The sequence below is a fragment of the Sipha flava genome, unplaced genomic scaffold (genome assembly GCF_003268045.1).
Source record: "Sipha flava isolate LNK unplaced genomic scaffold, YSA_version1 125_pilon_pilon, whole genome shotgun sequence".
NCBI lineage: Eukaryota > Metazoa > Arthropoda > Insecta > Hemiptera > Aphididae > Sipha > Sipha flava.
This window is the reverse complement of record NW_020271751.1, coordinates 323862-347708: the sequence shown is the minus strand read 5'-3', so window position 1 is coordinate 347708 and position 23847 is coordinate 323862. Positions and strand designations below refer to the sequence as shown.

Sequence of the window (23847 nt, the reverse complement as noted above, 5' to 3'; positions counted from 1 at the left end):
CTATAGATGCATTATTGTTTTTTATGGACATTGCTCATTTCACTTAATAAAAAATACATATCATATTATGTAAAAATATGTAGGCGAAAAAAAGTACCTATTTAATATTTTATATACAATAAATGAGAACAGTATTTTTGATCTTAGGATTTTAGAATGTTAAGAAATATCAATGGAACTACAATGGCGTTTTTCTCAGAGTTCTGTTTCTCATTAAAATATATAAAATACATAACCCTCCTATACCGTTTCACTAGACTACCTCACCAAGAAAAAGGTGAGACCATTTTTGATATATTCATGGCAAAAATCCTCTACATACCAATCTATACGACCACTGTTCTCACCACTTTTCCGTGCTCTTAATAATCAATATGATATCTATAAACAAACCTAATAAACCTAGTTTTATTCAAGGCCAAATTAAATGAAAAAAATTCAGATTCCCCCGACAATCAATTTAAAACCCACTGATGATATTGATAAAGCCGTTAATTATTTAACTTAATAACTAATTAATCAATACAAGAATCAGTTTGGTCTTTTTCCTCCCCATTTCCTTCTTATAATGACACAAGAAATCTTTCTCTATATATACTATTTATGAAAGGAATAACCCCTTAGACCGCATAATGTGGCTAAAAAATGAGAACACAGTTATCTGAAATTTTAAAATTATAATTATTTGTTACTATTTTACTATATATACTATTATTATACTATTATTTCTATTTATTATATTATATAAATTTATGTGTGCTTCTGTATTTAATTATTTAAATTGTATATTGTTTTATGTTAAATTTTTGTATAGAGCTCAGACCGTTAATACTAATAAATATACAAGCCGTAAATTCAGAAAATATGAATTTAGCCTGAGCTACCCGACAAAGAACTAATTATCTTTCTGATAACCGCAAATTTAACAATCAAACATCATATAATTTGTTTGTGTTAAATTTACAATTCTTGTACATATTGTCAAATCTTAATTTACAGGGCTGCAAAACGATTGCGCTTTGATCCCTTTTTACCTGTTAAAATCACAACACCATTGTGTACAGGGCCGGATCCAGGGGGAGTGAACCGGAGCACTTGCCCCGGAAGTTTTGGTCGGAGATGCTAAATTACAAAATAAGTTGTGTATATATATTAATAATTTTTATTCATTTTATAATAAAAGTATTATATAAATTACAATTTATATTTCCATTTGACTTTATGTTTATAACAACAGTGGAAAAACTCAAAAACCCAATGGATATTATTTGTCTACTAAATATATTTTCTGCGACTCATTGTAGTATATTTTATTGCCAATAGGATATCTACAAACTATAAATTACGATAATCAGACAACGCATGATGTTAAAATCTGATTAACAATACTAATAAATTAATTTTCTTCGACATGTAACAACTATGAAATTGCCAAAAATTTAGATCATGACGATATAATTAACGATTTTGCCGCCAGAAAAGCAAGAAAAATCAAAATTTAATGATAATTTGTTTGATTATTGTATAATGATTATTTTCATGTATTAGTTTGTAATAATTTGTATTTAATACATATTTTTTCTAATCTAGCAAATAAATATATTTTTTCTTTTATTCTCTTCGATTTTTTTCTTTAGAGTTTAACTGGTACATAAGTATAATTGTGGTCATAACAAAGGGGGAGGGCGCTACTTTTATACTTTGCTCCGGGTAAAAAATATACTAGATCCGGCACTGATTGCGTACCACATGATATGTGAATACGAGTACCGGTATACTATGTAAAATAATTGATGTATAACATAAAATAATGTATACAATACATATTTTCTTTAATTTGCATATACATGCACTATATTAATTCACAAAATGTAATTTTTTCAAAATGAAAATGAAAATTTGATTGAGCTAATGATAGTTGTATATTTATACCAGTCAATTTCACAACTGTAAGCCACATATCTATGTATATATGTTTTAGTTGATTTTGTTTATTTTATTTTGACTATGTGTATATACTATGTATAATAATTGATGTACAACATAAAATAATTAAATTATTAAATTAACAATAATTTTCCTGATATATAATATAATACATTGTAAATTATATTAAAGTAAATACTCAATGTTATTTGTTTGTCGATATTGTATACATATACAAAATTAAACGAGTAAGTGTTGGTATTTATTTTTATCTGACCGTCTACTGGGCAATACATTATGGCAGGTAAGTTATAAAGATAACATTTTCTTAATATCTTTATTATTATCATATTGGCGTTACTGTATGTTTCATTCGTAATTTGCAACGCATATCGAGTGAACGTATATAGTTTTACGTATATAGCGTCACAGTGTGTTATATTAACACTGTTAATTATTAAAATGGCCTGACAATTAAAAAAAAATTCCAAACAGAAAAAGGCAAGCTGTGCATTTAAGTCGATTGACAAAAATACAGGGAATTAAATGTACCTACTGAAAAAATGTGGTAGTATCCGATACCATTGTACTAATAAAAATTGTTCTACTAGTCTGCTTGTTATTAACGATGTTACAATAGTTATTAGTATGCTTAATGATCATAATTGTATTGTAATTGATGATAATATCGTTGGTAGGCAAATTATCAATTCCTGTATCAAAAGGAAATGCGAAAATGATTTAGTAACAAGGTCGAATAATTATATAATATATATATCAGAATTATGGATTGTAGGTTTCATTTAAATCAAAGTTGGTTTAGACATATCTAAAAATATAGTCACTATTATATGAGTATAAATCAAGTTTTGTATTGAGTGTTGGGCTAAAAAAAATTTTTGCTTTAGAATTTTTACCAGCCAATTAAGTAGAAAATGCTTCTTTACATTAAATTGAAAATTCTCCTGCGTCTAATTTTGGATTTGCCTATTCTTTACTTAAAATCTATGTAGAAACCGATGCACAATTTCTACCAGCTTCATGGGCAGATAAATCATCAAAAGGAGCAAGATCAACTAATGGTCGAGAATATTTTCATATGCACTATAGCACATAGTTTTATACCTGGCATTTATCTACTTTCCAAGTAATAAACATATTCAAACTGAAACATATTTAAAAATAAATACTGTTAAACGTAATAAAATATATGAATTACGAAAAGAGCAAGAAAACAACATTAAATTTATAATTGATACTTGGCAATAATTTAAAAATAATAAGTGATCAATAAATGATTATTTGCAAGCAATGGAACCACGTTTTTGTGCTAATATATAATAATGCTAAAATATATGTTACGATACAATTAATTAATTATTATTATTATTTATATGAAAAAAAAGAAATAACGACTAATGAATATGAGTATAGAAAAAAAAAACAATTTTTAACCAAGCCAACGTAGATAATTAAATTACAATAATTATTTATTTATATAATTCATATTTTTACTATATTAATTACTAAAATACAAATTTTGTTGACAGTTCTAAGCCTGTAATAAATGGGAAGGGAAATTATGAATTAATAGGTAATAAGTTTGAGTGTATGCATATAAAAATTATAGAAAGTATGTAATATTGTATACATTATATATTGTATACATTATTTTATATTGTACATAAATTATTATATATAGTATACTCATATATACATGGGCAGTGGCGTATATTCAATCTTGCTCCGGGGGGGGGGGGTCAACAAAAATAATCGTTATCTTCCTTTTTTTTCGTTGCACAGATAAATAAGATAAATAACTGCTATAAATAGATATTATTTTATACAACTTTTTTCCAATTTATAGTTTACTTTTACATTACAGTAAATTAATAGCTATTGGAATTTAAAAACAGCATAGTTAACAAAACTTTTCAAACACCTATCAATATATTATTTAATTATCATTATATTTGTATGGTTGTATATTTTAAGTTTAAAGCGTAATAATGAAACTACGAATATATTACACGTCATTAATAATAAAACAATTTTCTTTTTCTTTTTTTTTGGCCCTGGTGGAGGGGTTTGAAACCGGATACTGATACTGTTACAAATGGGATTATGCACTCTTTGTGAACCTAAAACTTCGCTACGCGAGTTAAAAAAATACTGTAAAAATTTATTTTACGATTATATACTCATAAAATATTTGAATACAAATGCAAGTATTATTTTTAATTTTATGCTATATAATATATATGTATATTGTACACCAGTATAGGTGCTTATTATGTTACTACTTTCCATGAATCTTAACAATTTTTATAACATGTCTGACTATTTAGAGATAAATACCTGTTCACATATTTCATTCTACATTCACATATATTTCAACTAATATTGATTACATTTTAATGAAAAAAATAAAATAAAAAGTGGTATTAACTTACTATAAATATGGAATTATTTTAAAATTATTAGATTTTCATTTTTCTTAAAAAATTTCAATACAGAACTATATAAAATGTAATGTGGTATTTAATGTGGTAACATTGTTATTACCTATTATTACTATACAAAAATATAATATTAGTTTTCAACGAAATCAATTTTTTTTGAAAAATAATAAATTAAAATTAATAAAATGGACTTTATGGTATTTTAATACAAGTATTTAAATACTTGTATTCGAATACTTTACAAGTCTGTATATAGGATATTATATTATAGGATACTATAGTGTATTCCATGCATTATTTAGAGAACTGTATTTTTATTCTTCATTAGATGAACATATTATTGGAAATTTATATATTAAGCTTATAATATAAAAATGATTAAAAATATTTAAAATATTAAAGCTAATAATATATCTAATAATTAATTTTGACTTATTTTCTAGGTGATGATTCCGATGGTTCTCTAAAAAAAAATAAAAATAAAAGGAAGTGAGTGTTTTTATTTTATGTTTTTAAATATATTTAAAATCAGTATGTATTTGGACCGAAAATAATTTTGTTTTGAATAATTAAATTATAAAAGTAGTCGAAGTGAGAAGACCGTAAGTAGTATTTTGCAATTCTTAAGAATGCTTACTGCGTTTTTTCAGGGATATTTTTATTACATCTTTTTCGAATTGTATGCTTATCTTCGTCGTTGATAATTGTTTTAAAATTGTACTGTTTATTTTATTCTTATTCTATATTATACCGTACATTTTTAAAATTATAATAATTCTAAGTGAAGATAAACATCGAAAAATCTATTTTTCGGTGACCGCCAGTTTGTAATAGAAAGTGATTTATATTTAATGATAAATTTATATTTCATAACATACAATTATGAATAAGCAACATGGATATTTGATTGATATTTATTCCCATTTAATTTGTATAATGATACTGAAAACATTTTTTCGTTCCAAGTATGGAATTTTGGATCGTATACAGGAAGATGAAAATGAATACAGTGTAAAGAGATAATTCATTTTATTACAGAATGTGTGACAATTTGAGCAAATTATTTTGACCATCCATACATATGTGAAATTTGACTAAAATAAAACTCACGATAGTGAGTGAAAGAGGTCGGATATTTTTTATTTCTTATGATAGTTGATATAATAGTAGAATCAAATTACTTATTAAGGTTAGTTAATTTTTACATTTGCAAAAAAAAAAAAAAAAGAGTTTAAATTTCAATTCTTTGCGATTATTGTTTTTTGAGTAATGATGAAAACAAAAATTATATTTTTTCAATAACCAGTAAGTTTTTCGATTTTTTTTGAACATAGTCAACAGTTTTCGCGATTATTATTATTATTATTTTTTTTTTAATTCATAAAACGACACCTAACAAAATATCAGCTAGCAGCTAGTACTATATTTTATTTTTTATATGGTATTAATTGGAGGAGCAAGCTTTCTAGTCAAAATTGTGTACACGGATAAAGAAAAAAATACACAATTTAAGTAAAACCAATACAATTCTCATTTTATCATTTTATTAAAAATCTAGAAATAAATATCTTGAAATAATAACCAAAATCAATACAAATATACTGCTCAAAATATCAATAAAATCCTTTCGTCACTCATAATCTAAGAGATTCACAGATCACAGCAAACCCAATAAGTTAATTTATTATTATAATTATATCTGCAGAAAATATGAACATATCATTAGCTATCAACTTGTTATATTTATTATCTAGAGCTACTATCAGTTGATAAAATATTACATTAATTGAATAAATTATTAATAATATTAATAATCACTTATCAGTAACGTAATATTTTTATACATATGTGATAAAGTCAAGTAAATAATATACTAAAATAAAATAAAAGATAAATTAGAAAGTGATTTTCAGAAGTTTGCTCATCAAGTTTATTCAGAATTTGGATAACATGATAATTCATTTAGATTTTGATTAAAAACGATTAGAACGTTTGACAGTTATTTGCCGAAGAATTGACGTACATCCACTCGATATAAGTTTTCTTAAAAAAAAAAAAAAAAATGCTGATTTGGAATAATGTATTATATTTAACCTGTTAAAAAATAAAAAAAATTAAACAGAAGGTTGTGGTTTTCAGTTAAATAAATGACAGTTAGAATACAGCATGAATGGTGGTTTTATCATAATTAAACGTTCTTATAATTAATCGATTATGATATATAAAACTATAAATTTGATTTTATTTAATTTATGTTCAAAGTATCTACACAACAATATTATGAAAAAACAATAATGCTTTGTAAGAGCATTATTTACATGTGTGTAGAGGTAACTTAATACACTGCGTAAATGTGTACAACAGTCGTATGAATTTTAAATACAAATTTAAAATAGTTGATACATTTCAGAAGATTTCTTGGAAAAGTAAAATATGAGTTTATATGTATCGAGTAGACTAAGGTAACCTAATTATACGTAAAAAAGTAATTTTACGACATCGATTTAGCTCGTAAGCAATACATACCGCGTACCTAGTCAAATCATGATAACGTTTCACTTTTATGAACTCCAGTCATTATAAGGTATTCGTGTTACAGTTAATATATACTCGGTTTAATGTATATGCGATATTCTGCAGAATCTTAAAGTGGGGCGTTGAGTAGTTTTCTTAGAGAACTATTAGATTTTACATGATGTGTAGTTGTGATATATAATTCACAATGCAATAGTGTATGGGTTTGCACGAAGTTAAACTTCTGTATATGTAAAGACATTAAATTGTTTCTGTTATAATAATAATAATAATAATAATAATAATAATAATTATTATTATTATAATTGTAATTTTTCATAATTACTATAAATGCACTTAACTAAGTTTCATTGCCAAAGGAAATGTGTTGCAGTTGTTGCAAAAAAATGGGCAAAAAGAATGAAAAAATTCTGCGAATACCTGAATAGGTAGTATAAATAAAATATAGGGCGAGTCCATTTTCGGTCAAAACCGTACCCTTCCCTTTTTGGCCGATTCACTTTTCGACCAAATTTAAAATAGGCCGATTCCCTTTTTGATCAAAACAAAAGTTTATATAATAAATTTAAAATAATAAAACAATAATATACAATATTTAATTATGATGGAAACTACTATAATATATTAATGACGATTCAGAGTTTTAATCGCGTAGCTAGATTTTAGGTTCACATACAGAGCATAATCCCATTTACAACAGTATCAAGGTTTGTACAAAAACTAGGTCAGGCTTAGACTATAATTCCCTTTGGGGTAAAGCCCTATCCCACCGAAAAGTGCCACGCAGTTGCACTCGAGTTTGTGAGTGGAGCTGGCAGGCGTAACGAGCGAAGTCCTAAAATTTTTAAAATTTAAGTTCCGATATTTCTAATTAAAAAAAAATTCAAAAAATTTTCATTACGATAAGAGATCAAAACTAGATATAAAATATCGTTCTCTTTTATATTACTATTTTAATAATTATTAACAAAAATTGTACATAATTATTTTATTATTTTAAATTTACTATATACATTTTTGTATTGATTGAAAATGGAATCGTATTTGAGATAGATAAATTTAATTTTGATTGTGTGTAATTTTTATAGACATATGTAAATTGCGTTAAAATTAACCAAAAAAAAAAAAAAAAAATTAAATATATAATCTGCGTCGCGTTCAAAAATGTATATATGTAATTTGCGCCACGTCCAAAAAGATATATTTGTAATTTGCACATTAACCGATATAATATATCAAGTAATTTGCTTCATAAATTTGTTAAAACTGGTTCATCTAATCAATCGGGTATTGCGATAATAGAAAATTACATTACGGTAGTTGTGTAAAAGTCGCACAAGTCCAATATTTACCGCAAGTTAAGAGTTCAGACGTATGAATATGTTTTGGTTTATTAATATTGCAATGGATGTTGGAAGTATAATCAAAAGTATTAGAAAAAAAGATTTGTTATTTTTTGAAGATTTTACTTACAGTAAAGTTCACCGAATAAATAATGATACAACTCGATGGCACTCTACTAATAAAACTTGCACTGTAAAATTGTATAATTGTTTGAAAAATATTACCGTGGTAAATGAGAAGATTAATGAACATAATGGACATGTTCAACCTAATGTAGAACGGAAATTGCATTCTAATAAATGTAAAAGAAAAGCCCATGAAGATTTGAATGCGAAACCAAACAAAATATTATCTATGTATCTCGATTTGATAACGAAACTAATATTGATGTAACATTCGTTCGCCAAAATATGTATAACGCACGTAGAATATTGTAACGTACCTATCCAAGAACGATTGATAAATTACTAAAAATTTTTTAACTTTTATAACTGTTAATAATGAGTAATTTTTGTTGATCAACGATGATGAATTTACATTTAATGATATTTTCATATATTAATAATTTAAAACACTATGCCAAGTTGATATTGTTTATATGGATGGAACTTTCGAATACTGTCCTATGTTCTTTACTCAATTATTTTCTTTAAATGGCTTGAGCAGTAATCATTATATAAGTACGAGTAGTATCTCTTTTATTTACTTTACTTCCGGAAAAAAAAAACATCAACCTACAATAATTTATTTAAGCAAATCGTTAATTTGTGTAATATACATGCATTTAATTTCCATAAATAACCATTTAATAACCAAATTTATTTATATCGATTTTTTAAGAAGCAACTCATACTGTAATGAAGCAAGTATGATATAATGTAAAGGTATTTGACTATAGGTTTCATATATTATACAATATACAATATTGGTGTCGAAAAATACAAGAATTTAGACTATCCAATATTTATCAAGGAGAAAGAAATTGATACACTTTTGGGGTACCATTTATATCGCCAAATGAGGATAGTGGCTATTTCATATTTTATGAAATAAATTCCTAGATTTTATGCATTCACTGACTATTTAGTTGATACATTTATTACGGCTAGTGTCCGAAGGACGTCTAATATTAAGATTAGCCGGCTAATCCTAAGTTTAGACAATTCTTTTGGTTAATGTCAGCATTTCGGACTTCAGTCACCAAAAACAAATGGATAATCTTAACACTAACCAATAAAACCAACATTATCCAACAGTTATCGGCTAATGACTAAATAACATTAGCCATAGGTATATAAAAAATTTAAAACTATTTACAATAATAATACTATGTAATGAACTGAACACGTCGAGTTTTATCATTACAAAATAAGTTTATTTATAAGCATAATAATTTTACCAGAATGGATAAAGATATATGTATGAATACATAATAAAATATAACATAACATTTAACATAACATAAAATTTAACAAAATATAACATTTAACATAATAAGTAATATTTAATATGTTTATCACTTACGGCTCTGTAGCACTTTGAAGTAAAACGATAATTTAAATTATTCAATGTTGCGGCGTAAAAGGGGACACGAGTGTATTACGGAGCCTTATAACAACGAAAAATAAAATAGTCAAAGGTGTGGGGTCTTAAGGCCACATCGGACTATTAATTTACTCACACAACTTTAAATTTAAAAAGAAAATGATTTACGCGCCGAATATGTTATTGAAAACTGATATTATTTTGGTGGGGAACGCTGACATCGGTGGGGAGATACTTTTAGGCCAGGCAGTCCGACAGACGGGGTTTTAAGGCCCTACCCTGGACTTTGAACCTTTAGAAATATCTCGCAACCAATATTTGGTCAGAAAGATGTAACAAATTGGTCTGTCGGTCTCATATATATGTGTATTTGGTGTTTATTGATTTAATTTCCCGGGTGAGTAAAAGGTACATGTTTTATTTAATAAGTTTTGGTAGATTAATGTATATTATGTTTGGAGATATGTATTTATTGTGCACTGTAGGCGTTTCTGAATTTTACTATTTATTTACTGTTAAAGAAAGTTAAAAGTTTATTAATTGTATTACAAATTTTATGTTTTTTAATATTACATCGCGCCAGCGCTATCTACCGTCGTTGCAGTGTGAGATCGACGGGTCGATGCGTGACGTCATGAGATACCAGTGGCGCGGCATAGCGGATGGTAGTAGGTGTGTGTGATCGTTACAACTATATTGTGAAATTGTAATTTTTCATGAATATTGATATGTTGGGTAGTTGTATTGAGGTGAGCCATGCATATGTTAAGTAAAATATTTTCAATAATATAAATATTGTAGACAGTTGTGTGCATTTTGATATTATTTTAAAATTGATATTGATTGCAAAATTCATATGCATACAGTTGCATACAATAGTGTGTGCTCAATAGAGACAGTCCGTAATAATCTACCGTCATTACTGACTCAAGTTCGTAAGTAGTTAAGATACCAGCTTGTAGTACTTTAAAGGTATATCTTGTTTTCAAGCCTAGGAGTTAATAAGTAAAAAGTTAAGTTAAATTAACTTATTTCATTACTAATAAATTAACTTAACTCATTTCCTTATAAATCAATTTGAAATTAACGTATTATTTTTTCGTTTATTCCAATTAAGTTAATTTTAATTTTCAAGAACAGAAAAATATTTTTGTAAAATATCGCATTTCATAGTAAGTTCATGGAATTTAAAAAAATATAAAAATAAAAATTTTGAAGAATTTTTAGATGAGACTAAAATATTTATCTAGGAATTAACTATTGATAGGGGTCCCATCATTCTCGGGAAAAGTATGTAACCGTCTTCAGACTATTGGGTAAAAATAGTCATGCCACTCATGAACTACATTACCATTGTCATGAAAAGTGGTCGTAAATCTATATAATAAAAATAGGTACATATTATCATTGACTAAATAATTCTTAATAATAATTGTACTCTATTATTATAAAAATTATTCCATAATCTATGATATTATTAAATATTATTGAATAAGAGAAGAAATGAAATAATTTTTTATGACATAAACCATTTAATTATTTGTATGGATAATGTTATTAAGACATTAGCCATATGCATCTGGATAATGTTCAATATTGGTGGATTAAGTCCGAAATTTAGATATTAGCCAAACGCAGTAGCTAAACTTGTGATTAGCCGGCTAAACTTGAGTTTAGCTATACTCCTAACACTAGCCGTAACATATATTTAAGTGAAGACTCTAAATTTCCATCGATAATATGGGCTACTAATAGTTCTTCATTAGCTAATTACTATTAGCTTATTACTATAAGCTTATTAGCTTATATTAGCTAACCACTAATATATGTGAATTAAATCATTCACGATTTAATTGAGAATTCTATCATTAACATCCTTTTATTTATAACTTTATCAGCGTACTTAAAGGATTCCAGACTTAAACATAGTAAAATTAAAATGCATTCACTGTGAAAAGCGAAATCCCACATGCATTAAAGAAGAATTAGACATTTTCAAGAAGCTACTAGAAGACTATACAGAAAATTCAATTAATAGGAAAATACTAATTTTATCATTAAGTTACTAATGTAAAATTAAAAGTAATAAAAAATAATAATATAATTATTTAACATATATTATAAAAATAACATATTTTTTAAATACTTATGTATTAAAGAATTTAATTTATGCATTATATAATCACGACTGATTGTAAATTTATCAATATCAAATTTTAAGTACAGATAAATTATTGGATAAACGAAATAAAAAAATTCAAGTGTCGATAATTTTGTCTTAAACAAGCTATTACAGTTTTACATTTTGTGAATTAAGTGAAAAAACTGTAATAATGGTTTTTCAATTATTATGAGTGTGGTAGAACCTCGATTATTTGGAATAATGATGGGTAAGTTTCAAGAATACCAGAATTCATGGTGACTTCTTAGTTAATCAATGTAAATTTTATTTTGATTTATAATTATATTTTATTTAACATATGTCATGTTTTAAACTTATCGGAGTTTGAAATATGAAGTAATCGATCTTTGATTTTTGCTGTATGAAATTACTTTCCTTACTTAATTTGTAATTTTTCTTAAATTCATGATATCATGGATATCAAAATATCTTGGTTTCTTAGGTTTCCCAATTATTCTATTTCTAACTTGTAATTTTTTCATTTGATTAAGTCACCCATAGTCTCTATAGTCGACAGTTCCTACCTAATCTGAGATCATCCACTAGATTTATTACACTTTCAACACGGTTTGAAATGAACACTTTTTCTAGAAAAAGAAAAACACGTTTTCATTTATTATATATAAATCATTGTTGACCGATTGGAATGAAATAAAGAATGTCAATAATAAACCGTAAAGTGTGGGTCAAGTTTGTTAGAGTTAAATATTTCAAATGTCGGTAGCAAGGCGATTAGATCAATATAATATTTGAAGAACTTATATTGTGTTTAAAATACCTTGACAATGGATGAACATGGTTCATATTATATTGTAATTGAGATAGTTTTTGGTTAAAATATAATTTTATATTTCTTAGTAAAAAGTGCAGGTACTAATTAAAAGATTTACTTATTTTATATTATAGAGAATGAATCTTAGTTAAAGATTAAAGATTAGTAGTGTGTTTAGTATATTTTTAATAGGATAAAAACATTATATGAAAGCATCAGTTACTTTTGACCTATTTCGTTGGTTTGTAAAAAAAAAAAAAAGCTGTTATGCAAATTTTAAATGTATTGTTACATTTTAACATGCAGAATATCTAGATGTATCTAGATTTTTGTGGGTGGTTAATTTATAGTAAAATAATCGTTAAGATCTGCATTCACTAATTCTCAAAGTATGTTTTGTTTTGGTAATATAAACCAAGAGTAAATTACGAACACCGTATGTGTTTGCTTAGATAAGATATAATAAAGATAACATTTATAAATAAAAAAACTTAACATTTTTATTTTATCAAAGAATACAAGTTGTATTTTTATAATACTATATTTAACATACATTATATAATTATATTCTTCTTAAATAAGTTTAGTTTTTTTCGTTTAACATTTATTACATTTTTTTCTTTAAAATGTTGTTATAAGTATTTTGAAATAAAAACATTTCATAATGTATACTCAAAGAAAACAGCATCATAAAAAATTTGTTTGGTAGTATACATTTAAAATAACATTTACTTTTAAAAGTGAGTTTACAAAATTAATAATTAATTTTGTAAACTACAAATATTATATAAATATTATATTAATATAATATTAATATAATATAATATATTTATATTATTATTATATTATATTAATATTATTGTAATGAAAACATTTTTCCTTCATTAATAAATAATTCAATAGAATTATACTTGTTTATAATTATTTATATGTTACTTTCAATAAAACATGTTTTATACCAGCATAATAAAATTACATAAAATAAACTTATTTTAATAATGCATTTTATTATTGGATACGGAACATATTTTTAAAACAAAACAGTACCAAAAATTTAAAATAATTAAATTCATTTTTAGAGTGAAATTTCGTGATGTATACTGAAATTACTGAATTTAGAATAAAATCAAAAATACTTAACAGAATTTTTAATTTCTAAAGAACTTCTTCCAAAGCTAATTTTTTTGGGATTATATTGTAATAATTATTGAAACGTCTTACGATAAAATTATTCTTTATTTTTTTGATATCGATAGCCATAATAATCGTTTGAATATTAAGACAATTTGTGATAACACCATAGAACGTTTTGCTGTCAGATTGACAAAATGTACGAGTCTTAAAGACACTTAATTTTCATTGTCATACAGATGATCTGGCATTAAAAACTTATACATTGCTTTTTGTAATAAAATAAAATTGATTCCAGGTGATATTGGAGTGAATAAGAACTTTATCAAATTCAGTTATTGGTTATTGATTTTAAAATTCATATTACAATTAATATAATTAATACAATTGTTAAAATCAAATGGAATATAATTTTTTCAACCATTTGTTACATAAAAAATTCAGAAAAAACTATGTATTGAATTCATTCAATCATTTGAAAAGAAACATTTGAAATCGTATTCGTAGATTTTATCTGGATGGTATTATGTTTGTATAATGTCATATCAAATGCACAATAAACCAATGATCACTATAAAAACTGAGTTTTTAATATTAAATTAAAAATAAGATATATATAGTTATAAATATTGATTTTAAGATTTTATAAATGATTTAAATTGAATTCTGTGAACCAAAATAATATTTTTATCACTTAAAATTGAAAAAAAAATATATATATTTGCATTTATGTCATATGTAATTGTATATTTGCAAAATAGTATGGTATGTTTTATTATAATAAGTATATAAAGTTTAAGTATTTCAACTACATATATTATTAAAGTAGTTTGGGACTAGTCATTCAGTCATTCATGTTCTAAAGGCAACGCCTTGTCGAAATATCCATGTGTGCTTGTCCTTTGCTGCTTCCTTTAATTGATGGTAGGATGTGCAGCCCATTTTCTATTTTATGTCATGAAAGTAATCAAATCAAGGTCTTACTCTTAGTTTTCATCCCATTATTCTTGAGAACTAGCATAAGGAAATTTTGTATACAACTAATAATTTACCTATCTTATATTTTTATATATTTAAATCATATAATTTGCTAACACTTCATTTCATAAAATAATTCAATTTTTATAGTAAAAAGGTTGATATAAATATTGATATATTTTTATTTTTCAGCAAACGTATACTTTTCAGTTCCCATTCCTCCACTTAACGAATATATTAGTGGCGAGCTCATATCAACTATTGAATATGGATTGATATTTTGTGATACAGTTTAAGAACATTTTCTATAATAAAAGCTAATTAAGCCAATTAAAAGAAAAAAATTATAAACTAATTAAAAAAAAAAAGCTATCAAACTAAGTCCTATCTAATAGGTATTTTATAATATTAATATTTTTCTTGAGAATAAACATTCATATTAATGTAAACATAATATATATCATAAAAAATCTTTATAATTATGTAAAATAATGAGTTATTTTAATTATCTACATAACTTTCAACATAAATCTAATGTACACGTAAATAATAGTCTTTTGAAGTAATTTTATTTTATTAAAAAAAATTACTAGTAGTTATTCTATACTGCATCATGTTATTGTCATGACTTATTAGTCAACAAACTACTCTTGTATGAAGTTATAATGAAAGATTATTAATAATGATTATATTTTTTTTAATTGATTTGAATTATATTTAAAATGGTAAAATATATTATATCAATAAATTGCTTTTTTCTATTAATCTATTTTTACTTATGTTTTTTTCTGTAATTTTTATTATATGGCATTAAAATAGAGAATCTACTATTTTATTACTATTCAAATTCGTCAATTAACTTAAGCTTCCTATTTCCACTGATGGATTAGTTTTCCACAAGTTCTTATTTTTTAATTTTTCTATCCTTGAGTATCACTTTTTCCAACTGAAGATTTTATTATTATCTATGCACTTAAATTTCTCATTGTCGAAAGTATCTTTAACATCACCATTATTTCTGATTTCCGATTTTTTATGTCTAACCTCTAAACTTTAACTATCAGTAATTGAGTTTACCTTTATTTTTAGCTACCAGTATCCATAATCTTGCTTGTTGCTTTTTAACTCATTTATTCAATTTCAATTATTATTTCTACCTCTCTGTTATTATCTACGCTATTAATAAAACATCAACAAATTTTCGTTGAGCATTGTAGTCACTACATTCGGTCACTTTCTCTTTATGGTCACCGAGTTTTATGTTATGGTTCTTATGTTATAAACCTTAATCATTGCTATCATTTAATGTTCCTTTGGTTTACTTTAAACTAATATAATTTATGTTTAACACAACTACATCGAAATTCAATATCCACAAAACTATTAAATTAAATGTATTTTATACTGACTTTATAATCGTCATTCAACCATAATGTTTTTTTAATAACCAAAAATAATAAACATTTTATTATGTAACATTAAATTGAAAATTATATTACATGAAAGTCTATTATTAAAGATATCTATTTAAAAAATTAAGCACTCAAACTGTTAGCAAAAATATTTAATAGGATACCTGAGATTTTTATATCGTTATGTATTACCTAATTATAACGATATACTATGCAACAACCTTCACACTATGTAAATTGGCTGGAAACGAATTTATAACTTTGAGCTTTATATATGTGTATGTTACTGGCAATATGGATAATTCAGGTATTTTGCAAAATGTTTAGGCATTATGCAAAATGCCAATTTATTTTAGGCAAAGTACAAAACATTTTATTTTATGTTATATTACATAAAGATTCTTATAATTATTATACATTATTACTTATATTACAGACAAAATTTAATTTTTATCTATTTTTATATAAATATTTTACTTAAACTACTATTTATTTATTAAAACATGTTGTAGAAAAGTAACATTTTGAAGTGCACATACAGTTATTTTTAAGGCAAATACACTTTTTATTTTGACACTTGGACTTAGAAACACATTTTAAAAATCCTTGGACAATTCTTGTAGATTGAATTTTTATCAACTCATTAAACTGTTAATCAGATAAAAAACTAGTATAAGTGGCCAAATTTTTTTAAAAAAATTTTGTTATTTGTTATAAAAATTTGACTTCATATAAATCGTATGCATAGTTGCAACACCAAAATGAGACAAAAATGACGAGAAAAATTACGATATTGTAAAAATATTATTAATACATTTAATATTATATCTCAGAATTATTATTGTAGTTGTAAAAGGATATTAATCTTTATTGCGTTAAATTGTGAATGCATATTTATGATAAACGACAATTTGTTTGTTTTCTTCATATTTCTTACTCCACAATTGGCATTATACATAATACCAAGGCAAAGCTCGTATTATAAATATTTCTGAGTGATTTTTGGCATTTTGCAAAATACCGGATTATCCATATCGCCAGTAACATATATATATATATATATATATATATATATTTGAGCTTATTATATATGTATTATATTAGTAAATTCACTGAATTATTTTAAATAATATCTACCCTTTGAATGTTTTTTTTTTAAATACAAATTGGAAAAGAAGTATCGGAAAATTTCAAGAGCTAATATTTATAATAAAATGCTTTACCAACAAGTTTATTTCTTACATCAAAATTATTTATTGTACATTTAATCATACAATTTTAAATCACTTTTAATAATATGGTACATTTAAATAACATTTAAAACACGGTATGTTTATGAGTATTTAGTAATTTTATTATAATAGCTCAATATAATACATACTCAATATATTCAATATGTAGCTCTATATGTTATAAAATATATATCATATGTAAAAATAAAATAGCAAATAATCACTTTAATTATGACTGCTTTTAAAATTGTATATTTTTTTATGCATGTATTATTTAAATTAATTTCCCAATAATTTAATGGTTAATATATACTTGATATCAAAGGCTTTAATGTTTTTAAAATAGTTATTTTTCAATTATAATCCTTTTAATTTTCATATGTAAAATCGATGAACAAACACGAGTATTGTTTATAATACATGAGGTTTCTTACAACATTGTAATTCAAATTTATTCAGTAATTTACGAAAATGTATTATCAAGTTTTTGATTGTTTACTTAAGTGTAATGTACTTATTCAAGTAGTTTTTCAATAATAAGTAAAGTTATGGATAAATAAAAATCATAAGAAGTATACTTTTATTAAGTACATTACTGTTACAATAATTTATTTTATAAATGCTACCTATTCTAATTGAACAATTTATAAATAAACTGCATGTCAAATATATTACAATAATTAATCTAATCCTATGGTATTTATTACATTTTTATAAAATATGTAAACATTTCAAATATATAAATAAAGTGAAAAATAAATAGTTTTAGGTATAATAACAACAAAAATATTAAAAAAATTATGCTAGGTAGTAATAATAATTATAATAGTAAATAATATAAATAAATAAAATACTCTTGAACTATATTATGATCAATCTGAATAGAAATTTATCAGGAAATTAAACTTCAAATCACATGTAAATTAGTTAGTTGATTTTATATTTTAATATTTTATCGGAGAATCACACATTATACACTTAATTTGTTAATAACAACCTGAATTATCAAATATTTTCCTATTACCTTATACGTTCAAATAATTTAATACCATACTGGAATCGTCAGTTAGTCATAGTTAGGCTTGTATCAAGACCAAATATCGTGATGGGAATTCAGAAATTTTTAGTATTGAAGCTAATTATTTCTGGGTAGACTAGAGTGTATTTATTGCCATCTCACCATATATTGAAAATGTTATAAGGAGTTATTTTGTTTTCATTAAAACAGATGTGGCTACGATTAGTATATATTATATGTATACACAGTTATAGTAACGAGTACTGAACAAATTAGCATTTAATTATTCAAAAGCAGTGGTCATCTCAAATATTTAAAAACGTACAATTAAAACGTATCAATTTAATATATACTGCATTCATTATATTGTTATATAATATCATATTTATATGCTTTAATTAATATTATAATTAATTTGCACTTACGTTAGATTCAATACAATTCATTGAGACACTACAGCATCATGTACTCGTATTTAACCCATGGAGTAATTATCTTGATTAAAACACGACTACCAAACGTTTTACATCTGTTTTTCTATTCTAGTATTTCATTATACCTCTTGAATCAGGTCATAAATAAACTGTATTTAATTTTTTCAATTGATAATTTTTTGTGTCCCATTACACATTTTCTCTTCACTATCTTTTTTGTCTTTTGTCTTTCTTAAATTTTATCCATTTTTCCAGTCATAACTCATAGTTAATACAAAATAATTTTTATATTGGGTTTCTAATTAAACATGTGTTTAATAATTTTTTTGTTTTTTTTTATTAGATTATACTGTATTTATCAAAGCAATACAACTTAAAATGTTTAACGATCGTTTAAAATAACTACCATAAATATCCAAATTCAGTTCAAGATGTTCTTAGAAATATAGATATGTAAACTGTGAAACTGATTATTATTATTATTATTATTATTATTTTTGTATAAAAGTAGTTTTTGTTTAATTAGAGCATCTGATTTTTATTTTAGTATGAATAAAACATTCCACAAATAACCTAGAATTTACCGTAAACAGACCATTTATTCTAGTGCATTATCGGTTTTTTATGAAAATAGTATGCAAAAAGTATATGTTCAATAAATAACATTAGGTACACAATTCAATATCAATGATTATGATTCATAAATCAGTTACTGAACTAAAGAAATATGGATATAATATTGTAATTAACACTATCCAATAGAATTTTGATAATATTTTCGAGACACTACCAGCTCACAGAAATAAACATGGAAATAACACGGTCAAATAAATATTTACTTTTGTCTCAGTGCTGAGAAGAAATGCTATACATTTGAGTGATTGGTAATCCATTGTATAAAATTATTGTTAATTTAAAATTTTTCAAATAAAAATCATTAAACGTTTCAATTAAACAGAGGTATGTACTTTTTTAAATTACATTTATGTTGAATTGCTGTAATACATTATTGGAAGTAATATCAATACTAGTGCCAAAAAATCTATTGTATCACTACAATGAACATCAATTTTTACTTTGAATTATCCTAAGTACACATGTGAGGAAACAATATACTTATACTATGGTTTTCATTTATGAATTTTCAATTAAGCAGCTTATGTATACTACCTTTTTTATCTGTTATGTATTAAAGAAAATTATATTTTAAATTTAATATATAAAAATGATTGTTTTTTTTTTATCTTTTTTTTTTTTAATATCAACATTTTTCGTTTGTATGATTAATACCTACTTCACTTGGAAATTTCAATTTATTTAACAATAATATGTAATCCTAAATTACTAAATAAGAAATTACAACTCTGTTGATGTCTGTATGTTTGTTAATTTGTAAAAATGGTATACATACTATACAACTATTAAATATATTTATGAAGTATTATTTAAAAAAATTAGCCAAAATATATTTGCATATATTTAAATTTAAATAGTTTATTAATTAAATTGAATTAATATTAATTTGTAATAACTACTACACTGCTGTCCTAGTCGATCCTTCACGATAACCGATCTATTGGTACCACCACAATTAATGATTTATAAATAGGGCTCGGATTTTAAAGCAAATGCTTCTTTTTATATATTTAAGATAAAAATCTAATTTGTATACATAAATTCATTTCACGTTAATCTGATTCGAAATAAACGAATTTATTTTTGCTTTTTTATTGCTTTTTTCAGTTATCTTAGCTGTGTTATTTGTTTGTTATGCTATAGTAATGAAAAAAATGTTTATATAATTTATAAGAAATGTGAAAACCCGCAATAATAATTATAAAATTAATATAAATATAGATATTATATTTTACCCATCGCTGGACCGTGACCGTACCATTAGTGTGGAATGACCTTAAACGTATAGATTATCGATCTACAGATACAGCTCAGAAGTCGACAGCTTATCGGCTATTGCATATAGATATAAACTACTCTCAGTACTCACTAATCGTATAACATCGATATCGAAGTATACATCGATTACTTCGGTGGATATAGAGAGGTCATTTTCTATGTATAAAAACATCCTATCAGATAATAGAGTCAGTTTAACTTCTGAAAATCTTGCCAAATACATGATAGTAAATAATTTTTTTAATTTAAATCAATTTTTCAACTTTTTTTTTAGCTTTTTTTAAAAATAAATATGCTTCATTTTTGTTTTTTATTATGCCTTAAAATCTGAGCCCTATTTATAAATAAATATTGAACTTATTTATATAATCTTAGAAATAATTTAAAGTTTACTTAGTTATCAAAAAGCTTATATTTTTATATATAAAGGTGTTTTATGATAGTAAGTTTTTGAAATAAAGCCCAGAACATTTTCATATTCATACGTACCTATTTATTGATAAATAGTTAATTTTTTCAAACATATTCTGTCATTTAACGTTTTGAAAGTAATTCATGTAATTTATTTATACATAGGTGTATATGATTACAGCTGATTTGTACTATCTAACATAAATGAATATCTGATTATAACCGTTTTCATCGGTTGTGACCAAGATGCAACTCTATGCATTGTGGGGTTAACCCAGAATTTATATTATTAAATATATAAATATATTATATTATTAAATTAATTTATGATTACTATTATACTGCCGTCATATCCGATCTTTCATTGTAACTGATATATTGATATCACCACCATCCAACCAACACTGACTAATTTATAATATTTTCTTATAAGAACATGCGTCGAATTGAAAAATATTAGATTCAACATAATTCGTAAATTTAATTATTTAAATCTTATAAAATAAAGCATGACAATTAGTTATTATTTACGACTAAAATATAACATGTTTCTCAGTATACTTCTTGATAAAGAGGCGGAAAAGTTTTCTAATTTTATGTGCCATAAATTAAATATATTTTTTTCTTCTTGCATCTATTAAATTATGAAAAATATTATACATACATATACCTAAAACATTAATTAATTTAAATGCCTTAATTTAGTAAACAAAATGGAGATTTAATTTAAAAAAAGTAACATTACTTAAGTAATCATTAATTTGCTTGATATGATTTATATTTTTGTACACTTGATGCAAATTAATTTATATTTAGTTTATAATTTGTAACTCGTAATAAGGTTTAGGTGGTACAACTGAATTTATCTGTTGTTCATTTTTTTAAATCAAATTTAAAGAAATTGGTTTCCGAAAAGAATGATTCGAGTGAATAAGTTGAAAAATATTGGTTCAGAACTATTTTGAAAGTGGTTCATTGAAATATTATTATCTATTATTTAAAAATAAATATAATTTAATAAATATTTAGACTTTTCGCGTGCCTTTATTACTTTTTCTCATATCGCTTTAGACACGCGTGCTATAAATTGGTCATCTCCGAGACCTGCTATAGGTTACACAGATATTTACGACGTCTCGATTCCAGTATCTCTTGCTGTGCGTCTGTTGATAACTACCATATTCTTAATAGGGCCGGCAACCCGGTACTAAGATCTTGTTGGGTGGTTAGAGTCCTGGATTTTTGAAATCTATAATATAACAGAAACATTGAATAAAAAAAAGTAAAAAATCTAATAAAATAAAACATTGATTGTTGTGATAGAAGAAAATGTATTTTTAATAATTAATAAATTGTTAGAAAATGGTATTAGTTTTAATTAAATGTAGAGAACGTTCAGTGGATGTAAAACTCTGACTAAATAATCATTAAAAAAAAAAAGAAAAAAAAAGATGTATTAATAATACATATTAGTTTTTATGGTCTTTGTCAGACAAGACGCCATTTTTTTTTTTTTTTTTTAATAAAATATAAGCTAAAATAAGATAAAATATAAAATTAAAATTAAGAATTAGTTAATAGTTAATAATCGTAAATTAATATATAAATAAATAAACATATAGTTTATATATAGAAATAATTAAACAAATAAATAAATGCTAAGCCTGGAATATTTTTATATTTGTGAAGTACAATATATACTTATATATATTCATCCACTTCAGATTGCCTGCAGATGGATGTCTCACCGCGAGAACGCCGAATCGTGTCACTCCATATTTTAGAGTGCCAATAATAATAATATGTGTTTGTATAACTGTGGATGACAATCCTACAACAAGAGAGTGAGATTTACACCGGTACGGGGACTTGTTAATGCATAATTATTAACTGGCTGACTCATAATATAATTTATATCGATGACGGATATGCAGTTCCAGGCTTGGGCAATGTAGGTGGTGGTGTGTTGTGGGAGCGGTAGATGGTAATAGAGGCGGATCCAGAAAAAATTTCGGGGGAAGTTTTGAAAAAATAAGAATAATTTCCGTTATTTTGAAATAATAGACTATTGACTATTGTCGATCGTTATTGCATAACCACACGACACACAATTTAGGGAAACCCGTCAATCATAATGTTCCATTGTAAATAATATTATATCCAAAATCCACTAGCTTAGGGTGACCATATTAAAAAAATAAAAAAAAACGGGATAGCGTTACTCCCCCCCCAAATAAAAAATCTCATCTATATACATTTATACATATGCACATAATTCTCTGTCATATCATAAACAATTATTTTCTTTTTACTTTACCCTTTTTTAGTATAATAACCTAAATAATAAAATATTTTTTTTAATTATTATTAAATTATTAAATCGGTAATTTTATAGTTCGTCGGCATCGGAATTTGACAGTCGTTCTACGAAAACTTTTATCTGTTATTTCTAACTTTGGTTTCACATTTTAAATATACGAGTGAAAATGTTTTATATTTTTTCATACATAGATATTTTATTTACAAGCATTTATAACTTATATAATAATTA

General features: G+C 24.5%; 1 protein-coding gene across 2 annotated transcripts in view; it reads left to right on the top strand.

The window, feature by feature from the left end:
* LOC112694229 (neuronal growth regulator 1-like) overlaps positions 1-23847 on the top strand; it is a 327174-nt gene that overhangs the window by 51429 nt on the left and 251898 nt on the right. The window contains exon 2 of one of the 2 annotated variants that reach the window (XM_025569638.1): positions 4832-4877. The exons of the other annotated variant lie outside the window; for it this stretch is intronic. The gene's annotated coding sequence lies outside the window, so the exon portion shown is untranslated. The remainder of the gene's footprint in view (positions 1-4831; positions 4878-23847) is intronic. 2 annotated transcript variants of the gene reach the window in all.